At 38.7% G+C, this 9,599-nt stretch overlaps 1 long non-coding RNA gene across 1 annotated transcript; it reads right to left on the bottom strand.

Moving 5' to 3' along the window:
* Positions 1-659: 659 nt before the first annotated feature.
* On the bottom strand, positions 660-8,907 carry LOC146484974 (uncharacterized). The gene is made up of 4 exons (XR_014863483.1): positions 8,735-8,907; positions 4,179-4,280; positions 2,670-3,585; positions 660-1,896 (listed from the first exon to the last, which is right to left on the bottom strand). It is a non-coding gene; the product is annotated as an uncharacterized LOC146484974 (long non-coding RNA).
* Between the last annotated feature and the right edge of the window lie 692 nt (positions 8,908-9,599).

Below are 9,599 nucleotides of genomic sequence, written 5' to 3'. Positions count from 1 at the left end.
TGACGTCCCTGATCGCAAAAAGAATGCAAAGTGGCCTCCCTGACAACGCGGAGGAAGCACTCTAAACGGTTAAAGCCGGATTGACAACGAGCCACGATCTATGTTGTTGGTCAAATGGGAATATTTGGATTTTCGGTAACTCTTATTGGAGGTGTGGCCTGTACCATGAAACGTGTTTTGTTTTCTTACTTTTTTGTTGGATTTGGGCGACGTGTACCAAGCTGCAAAAGACTCTGCGGGCAAAGTCAGCTTAAACTAGGATACGCGAGAGCTAAGGTTCAACCTTGCGAATTTGTACTCGTCAAGTGAGAGTTGCAAAATATAAAAAAAAAAAAAAAACATCGACAACACAAGACGAGGCTGGGGTAACTTGCATAACAGTCATTTCAGAGAGCAAGAAACGCAAGTGGAAACAAGGGCGTATCAAATCTCCACATTCAAAACTAGTCGATAAACAAATGACTTCAAATGTAGCTAAAGAAGTGTTGTGTAAGCTATTTTTGAGACCAATCGCTTGTTTATAAGGTACGTCCACTCGTTGGCTCTTGGAAATGACTGCTAGTCAAGCCACAGTGGAGGAAATATTTTGTTTATTTGTAATCTGATCGACGTTAAAAAACTTGTGCATCCACATTAATTACATTATCACTCTGAAGGATATCATGGAAGTGAAACTGAGTGTTATTTGTCCTGTTATCTTTAGTAACACTAATCGAAATTCTTTGAGGAATCAACGACGGTCTTGTTTTACTCAAAAATAATTCAGTGCTAACGTAAGATTTCTTAGTTAACCATGAGTTTTTTTCCTTTTTATCTGGAGGTAAACGAGTTGGCAAATTTAGCAAAATGCAGGGCAAACTAATTTTTCAGGAATCCACATTAATAAAGTATAAGACTCTATTAAAATTAAGATTTAATATTTATTTTGGACTTTGAGGAAATATAAAACAAAGTTATTGTTGTTGCTGATGCTTGGGCAGGATAAGTATTAACTTTTAGTTTTATTAGGGTATTATTTAATTTATTTTTAATTTTTAGGTTGCTTTTTATTTCTTTATACTTCTTAAAATTCATTGTCTAAACTTAAATAATGAGGATTCCTGTAAACATTTTGTCCTTCATTTTCCAGCTCTGAATAACCTCACTTGCAAATTGAAAGCATAGCTTCAGTGGTTATAAACTCCTGTAAATACATTAAACAATCGCGGAAAAGTTTCCGATAATTTATGATCGAGATCAAAGAATGGCCGAGGTTCAACTGAATCAGTCTTAGCCTGCGAGCAAGCTCTCTTGAGCTTGCTCGCAGGCTACTGAATTATAAGGTTGAGGCGCACCCTATTCACAGCCATAAGACTAAGAGAACTCATCGGCCTACTTGAGAAAAGTTAGTTACTAGTTGATGACTAGGAAATGGATTAGAATCGGTGGCAAATACCTTTAAACTAAGAGGATTTCAACCGGAATTAAGGTCATCAATGGCAAGCTGCCATTAATGCCACGTGTCACAAGGCCTCAGTCAAAAGTGTTTTGAATTCCCTATGTCCAGTCCGATACTAAAACAGTGTCTCTTTCAAAGCTGAAAACATTCGCTCCCTCGATGTTTGCTCACTGTCGCTGTTTTGAATCATCTCCAAATTAGCAGTTGATGTTCTAATCCTCACTTTTCAGTATACACATCATAGAAGTCTCTCTTAGCGGTTTGTCAACTTTTACAGAGAAGGGAAAATCGGACATCGAACTAATACACCACTTGACTACATCCGGTTTTTGTCTTCAGATATAAAGAAAGTCGAATCTAATTCTTGGCCGATGACTTGATATTATCTTGATGTCATTTTCCCCTCAGATAAACAGCAGCTTAACAACTTCTTGCGACTTTCAACCATGGAAAACGCCCTAAAGTTAAGGCAAGGAGAAATTAAAGAAAAAGGTAAGATTATAATATGAACGTTGCTGATAAAAGATGGAACTCACTCTTGTTACAATTAACCGCCGATTTGTAATATTTTGTTTGCCGGCATCATAAGAGTACTGATTTCCAGCGATAATGAGTGTTTCTTCTCGATCCCCTTCTCTTTGTCAGGTAAAATTAAGTCTGTGTCAGAGAGTTTCTTTAAAATTTTCCGTTTACGCTTTCTATCTTACACAACAAACAAAGGAAGAATAACTCAGCCCCAGGGGTATTTATCCACCCTAACGATGAAGCCATTTTAGACCTAACCCCTTAACACTTAACCCCTTTTCGGTGCAAAACGGCAAAAATAGAAACCTTATTCCAGCACTATTTCATGATGACTAGCTAGAAAACACACTTCTTCTAAGACTATGAACTAATGTGCCCTTCCAAGAGAGGATCCTCTCTTGGCCCTTCTCAAAACCCACCCATACCCTTGAAAATGTAAGAAGCACCCTTCCTGAAATACAGCAATACAAGTTTTCGTATTTTTAGAGTTTTCTGACATGGAAGGAGATGTCGCTGCTCTAGAGTTCTGCCACTGATGCACCAGCTAACAATGCGCAGAACAGCTCTAACACCTGTACTGTAAACTTTTTATCCTTGTGAGACGCATGTAGCCTTTTAATATGTTATCATATAGCTAAATTCATACAAGACACAGCTTGCGAAGTCAAAAAACGTCTGCAAACATGAAATCTATTGAGCAGCTTACCTCAATTCCAGTCTGTGCCCCTGTCTAGGAAAACTTGAAATTTCACTCTACAATCTAACAACACATTCTGTTAGTCAAAATATCGCGGGACTTGATAGCCTGGTCGAGTAAAGCCTCCTGCAGTATCGCGAGAGCCACACGTTCGAATCTTGTTGAAGCCAGTTCTTTCATGTACATTGAAGTGTACGTAGCATTTCTAGTACATCATCATTTCAAATTCATTAATTTCATCTTCCACAATCAATCTTTATCTATTACTTCTTTTACGTATCAATTATTGCAAAACAACAACTCCTTCAAGGCCAAATTTCAAGACTATTTCCAGGGAAAAAACGACGAAACCAAAAATGTGACCCCCGCTTGAATACAGACGGTCCTCTGGCACCAGCCATGGAAATCGGACAGCGACCCGGTGAAAGCGTGCCATCCTAACAGTCACGGTACAGTTATCCATGGATTAAGTAATCCCGTATGTAGTCAACTGAGTTGACGACTGTACCTGTGTGCAATGCCCACTAGAATGAGTTTCCATCCTGGGATTGGTCGATGCATCACGACTATGTGGGCCTCGGGAAGCGCGAAAGTAAGACAAGCACGAAGTGGAGCGCGCGAAACCCTCCACCCAGCTTGGGGTCACGTGATCGGCAACCATTGACCAGCTTTCCTAGTTGTTTTCATGTTTTAGAGTTTTCTGGTATGGAAAGAGAAGTTGCCTCTCTAATGATACTGAAAATTTGCTGTCAGTTTATTCTGCATTTTTGTCGGCTTTATGCCGCTCATTTACTACTAACTGTGCTCGATACGTTACCATGAAGGAGTAGGCTTTTGGTGCTATTTTTCACGTTCTCATTTGTAATGATCATAGTTGCTTTGGAGAATGAGCTGACGCAGAGGGAAGAGGTCTTGCAAATCATACCTAAAAGAGGACAATTGGATTTATGAGACCAGGTCTGCACAAACAAGACACAGGGAACTTTCCCTTTCATTAGCAACGTGTTCAATGGGCAAAAATGTCAACCAAAGAGAAAACCGGAAAATAAAATGGCAACGTGACTGAGCACGAAAAATCAAAAAGCCGTTCTTGTTCCTTTTTTTTTCACTAAGACAGACGCTTGAGTGGGGATCAGATATTTTACGCTGGTCATTTTCAGTTAGAGCCCTTTGGGCAAACGATTTGTAAGTATGCAGTTACAATAACCTTCAATGAGAATGCTGTGATTAAAAGAAAGCCGTTTATATGGAATCGTGATATTTTTGGGGAGATTTTTTTCAAACATTATAAAAGTACTTGAACAGGTTTTTTTGAACAGTGGGACATAAGGCATCACAACGCAGAGATCAAGGTGGTGAAAAATTCGTTACAGCCAGTCAGTGTTTCCCGCACCGATATTGTTATAGAAACGCGAGAAATGTTTTCCATTCCTTCACATTTTATGTCATTATTGAATTGGGTACTCTGAGATCCAAAAAACAAACAGAAGAAAGGCAAAAGTTGTCAAAAAAACTTACATTTGCAAATCGTTTTCGCGCGTCTTCGTTCCCGATTTCAATTCTTGAATTCCTTGCTCGTCAGATGTGTTTGACTAAATGTTTGGTTCTGCATTTATATAGCTGGAAAAAATTAAATTAAAGTCAGTCATAAAAGTTAATCTCAAATAGGGATTCTTTGTAGTCATTTTTAAAAATAACTACCTAAGAAAATTGGACAATTTCTCATAATCAATTACTTTTTCTTGAAATTTTCATGACGGAGGATAATGTATTTTTGTAAAAGGAATGTGTGTTAGTTTCCTCACCCTGGGCACCCTGAAGACTACGTAAGTCAAGTCAAATCTGCAATTTTGTTTGCAGGGATTTTCCCTTACAAATGACCACAAATCTCTTAGCTATAGATGACGAATTCATTATTGCTGGTGATTGACGGAGTCAAATCAGTTATCGAAAGTGGGTTTAAAATAATGATCAAACAAAGACCGTATACTGCAGTAACAGCTAAATGAGTACCTGACCACTTTGCCCCTTCCAACGGGTTAATGTCAATAGATTACTTAGGCTATTTTCAAAAACAGATCGATCGGTCTTCTCAAACACGTCACTTACATTTGGTAATCACTCATGATGTCGTTTTTGAGACCGCTCTTTTGTTGACTCTCAAGTACCTTTTTCGGGTCGCTTGATTGATTTAAAACAGCATATAACCCTGAGAATAGAACGGGAAATAGAAATTAAGCAGAGAAATGATTTGTATATCATTCTCTTAGTTCCAGTTTATAATTACATATTATTTAACTACGTTCTGATTGCCAACTCTCACTTCGGAAACTTCACTATTGTGAAGAATGAATAGATACAAAATTCAGAGATTTATTTATAATTGAATATAGAATTCTTCTAAGTATAAACGTTTTTGAAATGGTTATAAAAGTGTTTGGCATCCTGTCCTTCTCACAGAAGCAGAGCCGCAAATCAAACCGGTGGATTCAAAGCATGGTAGAAAAATGAGGTCGGCTGTGGTTGATCATTCCTTCGATTTGGAATATTTAACTTTGTAATTCAACTGCTCATTAGACTTCCCTCTTGATCGTCTAGAGATCCATTGGAAACTTGAGAAAAGCCCAGTCCCAGCGAAAGCGGAGCCTTTTCTCCTTGTTAGATAGACAGAGCTAAAATCTAGTCCTCTTGCCTCAGAGGTTAGCTCGCATGGCCAGCGTCAGGGGGGGCTGGCAGCTACCTTTGATCTTGCCGCTTTTCGGAAAGTGATGATCGCCCCAGTAAAGAAATCTGTCAATCAATCGAAAACCGTAACGAGCATGCGCGAAATGCGAAGGATTCATGCTATTTTGTCTGTGGCGACTCGACGGTGGAAAACGCATTCGTATTAAGTCATTGTTACTTTACTGTTAGCATGTTATTTTGCGGTAGTACGAAGTTTGAACACTGCGATTAATCAAGACCGCTGGAATGAGGTGCCAGCTTTGTTTTAGGTTAGTAGAGTCGTCAGCAATGAAATTGCGAGCGACATGTTTTCAGCGAGTGTATGTGGTGAAGAATATGATTTGTAGTGTAGCGAACGATTATGGTTTTCGTCATCTCAGGAAGATATTGTACGTCGACAAAATAGTAGAGTTCAATTTCGATTGTTGTTCAGTTCTGAAGAAACTAGAAGCCACGCAGTGTTTCACGACTGTCATCGCGAAAGCTCAGAATGTAAGCTTATTTCTCAAGATCGGCTTGGAACTGTAATGTAAGCGTATTAAAAGTATTTGTGCCACATTTTATGCGTATCAACTGTTGAAAGCGTCGTTTAATACGAATGAAACAGCATGTTTATTTTACGGAATTCTCCCTCTGTTTAAATGTTGCGTGACGACAGTTATTCCTGTAAGTTTAATTTTAATGCACAAATTGTTTAAATGCATACACAAGGAAAACGGCTTGAGTCCTTAAGAAATTTTTGGATAAGAAAATTTTGCAACTGGAAAGGATAGCTGATAAAGATCTCAGAAGAAGATTGCTCAACATTATTGTGAATAGAGCTACCAGGTTTGTATGAGTGGTTGCAAGGGTGTTTGTCTCTTGTCTGTATGGGGAGATTAACTTACGTGAAAAGACATTCAGGTCCTTATTCTCTCGTGCAAAAAATTGGGAAGTTGAGTTCAGTAGCACCGGGTGAACAATGTACTGGTACACTGAGATCTTGCAGAAACCACATGCATGTGCAGAAACCTTGGAAGGTACATGTAAATATTATTGTATTACCTGTCGCCCTTTACAATACAGATGTCCATGAACACCTGTATCGGTATGGTGGTTTTCCCCCATTGGTGGATGCCAAAATGGGGCTACTGGGAATACACCCTAACAACCAACTGCAAGGGAGATACAGTACCAAATAGATTCCGGGATGGTAAATCAACCATGGTTTCTCTATGTATTGAACAGCCATTTCAAAGAAGACAATCTAAAAGTAAATTATCACCCCTTGATAACTGAAGTGTTTCTAGCAACTCGAGGATTAACCCAGCTGACCACATTACTCTGTAGTATAATTATGTCATCAAAACATGACAATATACATCAGAACTGTAACATACTGCAATACTGTTTAATTGGTACATATTGTGTAACATAGTCAAGTGTAATTTGCATATTGTAAATTATGCAATTACTGCACGTTTTCACACACTTGCACAGTGTAATGACTGGCTGGAGTATTGCTGCGCCATGCCTCTTTTATGTTCCAGTTCTCACCCCAGAGGTATGACAGACAAAATCTAAATTAATGAAAGATAACTTCATCTCTTTAAAATGATGAGATTTATTACCAAGCATACATAATGAATTCAAAAGTCAATATTTGTGGCTCACTCGGCAAAGTTGAAGAGCAAAATGCTGCTAACATCACCTCTCAACTGCTCACCATTTAGAAGAGATTAGAGAAGAAAAATCTGTTGTTGAGAGTATGGGCATGACAGTAACATTTTAACTTAAGCAAAACAGAGAATTAGATCATCAGAGCATCCACAGTTTGTTGACTCCCAGTGGGTAGTTGCCGTAAAGGGAGAGATTCTACAGTGTCCTTAAATGAAAAAATCTATAGGGAAGGTAACGATAAAGTGGAATGGAAGAAGTCTCACTGGTCTAGCCCTGTGAACTATATGGGTCAGCTAGTCGTTGGTTACAGTATTTTCGTTTTTCGCTGCAGAATTTGCATCCGTGATCCCTCTTGATGACCAAACTTCAGGTAAAAGAGAGACCGAAACTTTCCTGTGATGTTTGGACGTCGAATAGCCAAATTATTTGCGAATCCGCACAGACGCGCCTTCACATAAAATCGCCGCCATGTTTGTTTATCAAAAAATCGGTACTTAGTCTCGCTCGGTCAAATTTCTTAACTGGGGCGATCATCAATAGTCGGTTCCAGGCCTCGCTGCTAGCCCCCCCTGGCCAGCGTATATTGTAAATCTATCTCTTGGACGCGACCTTATCTGCTACGTAAAGAATCGGTGATCCAATATTACTGCCTACGTATTTAAAGCCTCAAACAGTTCCATCTTATCCTCCTCTCCTTGTCGAGTTTTTTAAACCCCTGGCAGTCTTCTAAGTGGCACGGCTGAATCATTTTTTGTTCGAAAATTCATTCAGTAAATAGCAAACGAATGCCCGTTTGAGAATTTTAAAAAGCATTTGCGATGATTTGCACCGAGCCAGAATATTTAATAATAATTAAAAGCGAGTTCATTGGTTTGCCATTCGTGAATATATTAATGGTGCAAAAATCACGAAATTCAACATGTACGCGGCCAGTATAGAGTGTGTGCACGACGGCCATGTAGGAGGACCGAAACCATACAATGATTTTCCTTTGGGAAATATATTCTATATTCTACATTGGAGCGTGTTTCGGTCCTACGATTAGCATAATCACGAAGATCATGGCAAAACAGGAGAAGAGGCGGCACTGTAAGGGCTTAGATATAAAGTTAAATCGCCATTCACTTATCACTGAATATAATTCAAGTTACAGAAAAAAATAAATTGCAAATATATATGCGTCCTGTTGGACTTTTAAGTCAAATTTCCAAACCTGAAACCTTATTACATTGTTAGATAAAAAAGTTCTCGCGATGGCGCAAGAAGCTAACAAAATGGCTGTAGATGTTGTAGCATTTTTGATAATTTTGAGCAGGAAATTGAAGCATTGTTTAGAGCAGAGGTGAAAAATTGAAATTTGCTTTTATAGTAGTAGCGACTGTTGCTGTTTCGTGAGAAGAAATTAAAACAAGACTGATTTGGCAACGGAACTATTTTGAAGTTGACAGTGTGCTGCTATTTATATAAAGAGAACTCGCACACCGAACTGCTGTCATCTCAACCGCTACACTGACAAAAAAAAAGTCAAAAAGAGTATAATTAAAATCATCCGTGGTCGATGGCAACGCAAACTCGAAATAAATTTTTAATAAAGGTGTAACGGTGGTATGAAGTAGGCCTTGAGCTTGGGAATCAGTTTAATAAAATCTCTGAAATCTTGAGATATTTAAAAAACCTTACCGCAGCCTTACCTTCGGTGTTTTCTTTTCGGGCGACGACAAGATAAATTTTCCATCCAGCACTTTCCATTGCTTTACACCAGTGCGATAATAGGCTATAGCTTCAAGAAGCAAACTTTGACGATAAGAAAACTCACCGCAATACTTTTTTTTCTAGCCGTTTTTAAACGACAAGACAAAAATAAACATCAACACCGATACGACTGCGCTGCACGCTTACCGGCCAGCCGCCGGCAAATAACTGGAAATGGCGGGAAAAATTCCCGCCTTTTTCTGTCGGTGGGCATGTGGCAGTTGCGTTGTGACTCTGCCGTGAACCGGGAAGTCAGACTTAATTTAGGTTACCATATTGCATCCAGTGTAAATCACTGAGGATTTGAAGTAATTCTAGAACAGGTGTAGAGCCTAATAGAGTGAAAAAAGCCCCCTTCTAAACACAGGAATTATGTACTAACTAGAGAGAGTGAGGATCTCCGTTTTTGGAGTCAAATTAGCTCATGAAAAAAGACTGTGTTTATAGCAAGTTTTAAAGAGTTAGAATTAAGCATGGAGTAGAGTAAATTAAATTTTCTTTATTTTAAATTCATTAGTATCACTTCCAAAATACTCCGAAATGAATTATTACTTGTGTTGACGAGTTCACCAAGGCTATATCGTTGTTGTCGAGCACTGCAGTTCATTTGCCTCAAATTTGGACTTAATACTGGAAATCAATCATAAGGAACCTCATCCCGGCCCCTCACCCCATAAAACGGATTGTTTGGAGTCTTAAATTTAAATTTACGTTTGAAAAAAATAAAAACTGCGCATATTGGTTCAGTTTTCAAATATATGTGAGGATTGAAGTTATAAAGTAATCCCTAACGGGAACTTTTTT

The sequence above is a fragment of the Pavona decussata genome, unplaced genomic scaffold (genome assembly GCF_977016875.1).
Source record: "Pavona decussata unplaced genomic scaffold, jaPavDecu1.1 SCAFFOLD_28, whole genome shotgun sequence".
Classification (NCBI taxonomy): Eukaryota; Metazoa; Cnidaria; class Anthozoa; order Scleractinia; family Agariciidae; genus Pavona; species Pavona decussata.
This window is presented reverse-complemented; position numbering and strand designations above follow the sequence as displayed.